Below are 7290 nucleotides of genomic sequence, written 5' to 3' on the forward strand. Positions count from 1 at the left end.
TTTTTTTTAAAGATTTCAGATTGGTTTGGTTTATTATTGCTTAACGTCCTATCAACAGCTATGGTCATTTAATGACGGCCTCACATGTGTGCAAGATACATGCGTGTAGTGTACCAGTGTCTGTAAAAATGGTAGTTTCTACTCCTGCTGAATGCTCAGCAATTTAGGAGTGGTCGACTGGTTCGCCCGTTGTCAGTATAATGTGACCGGATAGGATGTCCTGCTGGGTGTCGTCGGCAGTACGTTTCAGTGAGGTAGCACTATAAAGTCGGCATCAGTTCCACGCTATCACAAGGAGACAAACACGAGCATATCGCAGACGCCCAAAACACACACGCATACACTTCACACATGCATCTTGCACACAGGGGAGGTTTTCCTTAAATGACCATAGCTGTTGATAAACCTCAATAAATCATATAACATCAATAATAAACCAAACCAAACATGTTTCAGATTAGTTATATATATCTATTCCTGGTAAGATTATAGTGTCTAGTGTACATACTTGTTTTAGGGGAAAGCAAAATAATGTTTCCAATGTTGATAGTTGACGTTTTGATCATTTGACATCAATTAAGCGAGTAACAAGAAAGTCGGTTTGAGAACAAAATCCATGCTTGAGCATGAGAACGGTGTCATGAATACGGGCACTAAAGTATATCAAACGATGGATTAACGTGTATGCTCATACGTTAACTTGACGTTTATCTAACGTTAGGCCGATGTGTATACTCTAACGGAACTTGACGTTTATCTAAAGTTAGGCTGACGTGAATGCTCTTACGTTAACTTAACATTTATCCAACGTTGGATTGACGTGTATGCTCTAACGTTAACTTAACGTTTGGCCGATGTACATACTCTTACGCTAACTTAACGTTGGTTCGACGTGTATGCTCTTATGTTTATCTGACGTTATCAAACGTCGATCTCACGTCTACGCCTAAACGTCGGATAAACGTTGAGATCTGATTTTTCTACAACGTTGAGCTGATTGACAAATTGGCATCGTCCTGACGTTGTCTGCCGACTTTGTCTCATAGTATGAGCCTAGGTTGGCCCAACGTTTAGCCAACGTTGTACTGCCAGCAGGGGAGTGTACGGAACATGTGTATTTACACTAATCTTGCGAGCTGTTTACACCCCATGTTAGTCATAGTTGTTAATGCTTTACATTCGATTTGGTAAAGTCTCGATTAGTCTTTTAGAATTTCGCTAATTACTATAACAGTTTTAAGAAATAATGCATATGTAATCACACACGGCTACTGAATATCGCAATAATTGATGTATCCGATACCTTTATTACTGATTAGGTATTACGACTATTTTAAATGATAAAAGTACAATGCAAAGTTGAAATGAGGTTATCTTACAGTACTCACTTGAAGCAGGTGAAATTGACTCTAACAAAGGAGGAGGGTTAATTCACTAAGTATCCACTTCAGTTTAATCCTGAATTCATTAACAAGCTTTATATGATATATTGACAGCGTTTGATAGCACAACAAACGCACATCAGCTACTATATATCGAAACGAAAATAGACATGAGATTTCCGCGTATTTGATTATGTTGAACAGTTGGGTTTCCAGAAATCAATCGCAATACAATTATGTAGCACGATTTCTGAAGGGGTTTTTTTCTTATTGGAAGTAATTTGGCGATATACTTGATAAAGTATGCAAATTACGTCTGGCGGTTGGGTTTACCATTTACTTTAGAACGTTTGTTAAGAGATTGCATGTCTCGTCTTATCGAATATATTATACATCACAAATGTTTGTTGTATGAGAACACTAACCTTATAAAAAATGAACAGATGTGGACGTATAACAGAAATAGTGTGTGAATAGCTAGAGTACACCATATGAAGGCCATTGATATAAATATGTGCATGTGTAATTACACTAATCTTGCGAGCTGTATACAACCTATGTAGGTCATTGTTGTTTGAGACAAACACGCAACAGTGGAGGTTTTCCTTAAATGACCATAGCTGTTCGTTAATTAGAAAATGACTTTAACAGTTGTGTGGAATAATAGAGCTTGAATCACATGAACGTTTACTTTAAAACGTTTGCTTGAGGTTTTTTTTAAAGATTTCAGATTGGTTTGGTATGGTTTATTATCGCTTAACATCCTATCAACAGCTATGGTCATTTAATGACGGCCTCACGTGTGTGCAAGATACATGCGTGTAGTGTACCAGTGTCTGTAAAAATGGTAGTTTCTACTCTTGCTGAATGCTTAGTAATTTAGGAGTGGTCGACTGGTTCGCCCGTTGTCAGTATAATGTGACCGGATAGGATGTCCTGCTGGGTGTCGTCGGCAGTACGTTTCACTGAGGTAGCACTATAAAGTCGGCATCAGTTCCACGCTATCACAAGGAGACAAACACGAGCATATCGCAGCAGCCCAAAACACACACGCATACACTACACACATGCATCTTGCACACAGTGGAGGTTTTCCTTAAATGACCATAGCTGTTGATAAACCTCAATAAATCATATAACATCAATAATAAACCAAACCAAACATGTTTCAGATTAGTTATATATATTTATTCCTGGTAAGATTATAGTATCTAGTGTACATACTTGTTTTAGGGGAAAGCAAAATAATGTTTCCAATGTTGATAGTTGACGTTTTGATCATTTGACATCAATTAAGCGAGTAACAAGAAAGTCGGTTTGAGAACAAAATCCATGCTTGAGCATGAGAACGGTGTCATGAATACGGGCACTAAAGTATATCAAACGATGGATTAACGTGTATGCTCATACGTTAACTTGACGTTTATCTAACGTTAGGCCGACGTGTATACTCTAACGGAACTTGACGTTTATCTAAAGTTAGGCTGACGTGAATGCTCTTACGTTAACTTAACATTTATCCAACGTTGGATTGACGTGTATGCTCTAACGTTAACTTAACGTTTGGCCGATGTACATACTCTTACGCTAACTTAACGTTGGTTCGACGTGTATGCTCTTATGTTTATCTGACGTTATCAAACGTCGATCTCACGTCTACGCCTAAACGTCGGATAAACGTTGAGATCTGACTTTTCTACAACGTTGAGCTGATTGACAAATTGGCATCGTCCTGACGTTGTCTGCCGACTTTGTCTCATAGTATGAGCATAGGTTGGCCCAACGTTTAGCCAACGTTGTACTGCCAGCAGGGGAGTATACGGAACATGTGTATTTACACTAATCTTGCGAGCTGTTTACACCCCATGTTAGTCATAGTTGTTAATGCTTTACATTCGATTTGGTAAAGTCTCGATTAGTCTTTTAGAATTTCGCTAATTACTATAACAGTTTTAAGAAATAATGCATATGTAATCACACACGGCTACTGAATATCGCAATAATTGATGTATCTGATACCTTTATTACTGATTAGGTATTACGACTATTTTAAATGATAAAAGTACAATGCAAAGTTGAAATGAGGTTATCTTACAGTACTCACTTGAAGCAGGTGAAATTGACTCTAACAAAGGAGGAGGGTTAATTCACTAAGTATCCACTTCAGTTTAATCCTGAATTCATTAACAAGCTTTATATGATATATTGACAGCGTTTGATAGCACAACAAACGCACATCAGCTACTATATATCGAAACGAAAATAGACATGAGATTTCCGCGTATTTGATTATGTTGAACAGTTGGGTTTCCAGAAATCAATCGCAATACAATTATGTAGCACGATTTCTGAAGTTGTTTTCTTTTCTTATTGGAAGTAATTTGGCGATATACTTGATAAAGTATGCAAATTACGTCTGGCGGTTGGGTTTACCATTTACTTTAGAACGTTTGTTAAGAGATTGCATGTCTCGTCTTATCGAATATATTATACATAACAAATGTTTGTTGTATGAGAACACTAACCTTATAAAAAATGAACAGATGTGGACGTATAACAGAAATAGTGTGTGAATAGCTAGAGTACACCATATGAAGGCCATTGATATAAATATGTGCATGTGTAATTACACTAATCTTGCGAGCTGTATACAACCTATGTAGGTCATTGTTGTTTATGCTACATATTCAACTCGGTAAATTCACAATCAATCCCCCTGCAAGTTCGTTAATTAGTAAATGACTTTAACAGTTGTGTAGAATAATAGAGCTTGAATCACATGAACGTTTACTTTAAAACGTTTGCTTGTTTTTTTTTTAAAGATTTCAGATTGGTTTGGTTTATTATTGCTTAACGTCCTATCAACAGCTATGGTCATTTAATGACGGCCTCACATGTGTGCAAGATACATGCGTGTAGTGTACCAGTGTCTGTAAAAATGGTAGTTTCTACTCCTGCTGAATGCTCAGCAATTTAGGAGTGGTCGACTGGTTCGCCCGTTGTCAGTATAATGTGACCGGATAGGATGTCCTGCTGGGTGTCGTCGGCAGTACGTTTCAGTGAGGTAGCACTATAAAGTCGGCATCAGTTCCACGCTATCACAAGGAGACAAACACGAGCATATCGCAGACGCCCAAAACACACACGCATACACTTCACACATGCATCTTGCACACAGGGGAGGTTTTCCTTAAATGACCATAGCTGTTGATAAACCTCAATAAATCATATAACATCAATAATAAACCAAACCAAACATGTTTCAGATTAGTTATATATATCTATTCCTGGTAAGATTATAGTGTCTAGTGTACATACTTGTTTTAGGGGAAAGCAAAATAATGTTTCCAATGTTGATAGTTGACGTTTTGATCATTTGACATCAATTAAGCGAGTAACAAGAAAGTCGGTTTGAGAACAAAATCCATGCTTGAGCATGAGAACGGTGTCATGAATACGGGCACTAAAGTATATCAAACGATGGATTAACGTGTATGCTCATACGTTAACTTGACGTTTATCTAACGTTAGGCCGACGTGTATACTCTAACGGAACTTGACGTTTATCTAAAGTTAGGCTGACGTGAATGCTCTTACGTTAACTTAACATTTATCCAACGTTGGATTGACGTGTATGCTCTAACGTTAACTTAACGTTTATCAAACGTTTGACCGATGTACATACTCTTACGCTAACTTAACGTTGGTTCGACGTGTATGCTTATATGTTTATCTGACGTTAGAAAACGTCGATCTCACGTCTACGCCTAAACGTCGGATAAACGTTGAGATCTGACTTTTCTACAACGTTGTGCTGATTGACAAATTGGCATCGTCCTGACGTTGTCTGCCGACTTTGTCTCATAGTATGAGCATAGGTTGGCCCAACGTTTAGCCAACGTTGTACTGCCAGCAGGGGAGTATACGGTACGTGTGTATTTACACTAATCTTGCGAGCTGTTTACACCCCATGTTAGTCATAGTTGTTAATGCTTTACATTCGATTTTGTAAAGTCTCGATTAGTCCTTCTGGAATTTCGCTAATTACTATAACAGTTTTAAGAAATAATGCATATGTAATCACACACGGCTACTGAATATCGCAATAATTGATGTATCCGATTCCTTTATTACTGATTAGGTATTACGACTATTTTAAATGATAAAAGTACAATGCAAAGTTGAAATGAGGTTATCTTATAGTACTCGCTTGAAGCAGGTGAAATTGACTCTAACAAAGGAGGAGGGGTAATTCACTAAGTATCCACTTCAGTTTAATCCTGAATTCATTAACAAGCTTTATATGATATATTGACAGCGTTTGATAGCACAACAAACGCACATCAGCTACTATATATCGAAACGAAAATAGACATGAGATTTCCGCGTATTTGATTATGTTGAACAGTTGGGTTTCCAGAAATCAATCGCAATACAATTATGTAGCACGATTTCTGAAGTTGTTTTCTTTTCTTATTGGAAGTAATTTGGCGATATACTTGATAAAGTATGCAAATTACTTCTGGTGGTTGGGTTTACCGTTTACTTTAGAACGTTTGCTAGTTTGTTAAGAGATTGTATGTCTAGACTTATCGAATATATTATAAACGAGAAATTCTTGGCTAACAATTTGACGGGCTTTTCACTGTAAGGGTTACTTCCCTTACACCAGTAGTAAAAGTCCTGGTGTTGTTTTCTTTTCTTATTGGAAGTAATTTGGCGATATACTTGATAAGGTATGCAAATTACGTCTGGTGGTTGGGATTACCGTTTACTTTAGAACGTTTGCTAGTTTGTTAAGAGATTGTATGTATCGACTTATCGAATATATTATAAACGAGAAATTCTTGGCTAACAATTTGACGGGCTTTTCACTGTAAGGGTTACTTCCCTTACACCAGTAGTAAAAGTCCTGGTGTTGTTTTCTTTTCTTATTGGAAGTAATTTGGCGATATACTTGATAAAGTATGCAAATTACGTCTGGTGGGTGGGTTTACCGTTTACTTTAGAACGTTTGCTAGTTTGTTAAGAGATTGTATGTATCGACTTATCGAATATATTATAAACGAGAAATTCTTGGCTAACAATTTGACGGGCTTTTCACTGTAAGGGTTACTTCCCTTACACCAGTAGTAAAAGTCCTGGTATCTGGTAAAATTACCTGTTCAAATTTGAACTCTCTCAAATACCGGAAGTTGATCTTTAATTGTCATTTATTTTATATGATATATTGACAGCGTTTGATAGCCCAACAAACGCACATCAGCTACTATATATCGAAACGAAAATAGACATGAGATTTCCGCGTATTTGATTATGTTGCACAGTTGGGTTTCCAGAAATCAATCGCAATACAATTATGTAGCACGATTTCTGAGGGGTTTTTTTCTTATTGGAAGTAATTTGGCGATATACTTGATAAGGTATGCAAATTACGTCTGGTGGTTGGGTTTACCGTTTACTTTAGAACGTTTGCTAGTTTGTTAAGAGATTGTATGTCTAGACTTATCGAATATATTATAAACGAGAAATTCTTGGCTAACAATTTGACGGGCTTTTCACTGTAAGGGTTACTTCCCTTACACCAGTAGTAAAAGTCCTGGTGTTGTTTTCTTTTCTTATTGGAAGTAATTTGGCGATATACTTGATAAGGTATGCAAATTACGTCTGGTGGTTGGGTTTACCGTTTTCTTTAGAACGTTTGCTAGTTTGTTAAGAGATTGTATGTATCGACTTATCGAATATATTATAAACTAGAAATTGTTGGCTAACAATTTGACGGGCCTTTCACTGTAAGGGTTACTTCCCTTACACCAGTAGTAAAAGTCCTGGTGTTGTTTTCTTTTCTTATTGGAAGTAATTTGGCGATATACTTGATAAGGTATGCAAATTACGTCTGGTGGTTGGG

The 7290-nt window shown here is 37.1% G+C and overlaps 1 protein-coding gene across 3 annotated transcripts in view; it reads right to left on the minus strand.

Moving 5' to 3' along the window:
- LOC110451282 overlaps nt 1-3723 on the minus strand; it is a 27979-nt gene extending 24256 nt beyond the window's left edge. For 2 of the 3 annotated variants that reach the window (XM_021499206.1, XM_021499204.1), the window contains exon 1: nt 1389-1562. The gene's annotated coding sequence lies outside the window, so the exon portion shown is untranslated. Of the gene's footprint in view, nt 1-1388; nt 1563-3486 lie in introns of those variants that run through there. The other variant, XM_021499205.1, reaches the window with a different exon arrangement.
- Between the last annotated feature and the right edge of the window lie 3567 nt (nt 3724-7290).

Source organism: Mizuhopecten yessoensis, unplaced genomic scaffold, assembly GCF_002113885.1.
Source record: "Mizuhopecten yessoensis strain PY_sf001 unplaced genomic scaffold, ASM211388v2 scaffold5913, whole genome shotgun sequence".
NCBI classification, from domain to species: domain Eukaryota; kingdom Metazoa; phylum Mollusca; class Bivalvia; order Pectinida; family Pectinidae; genus Mizuhopecten; species Mizuhopecten yessoensis.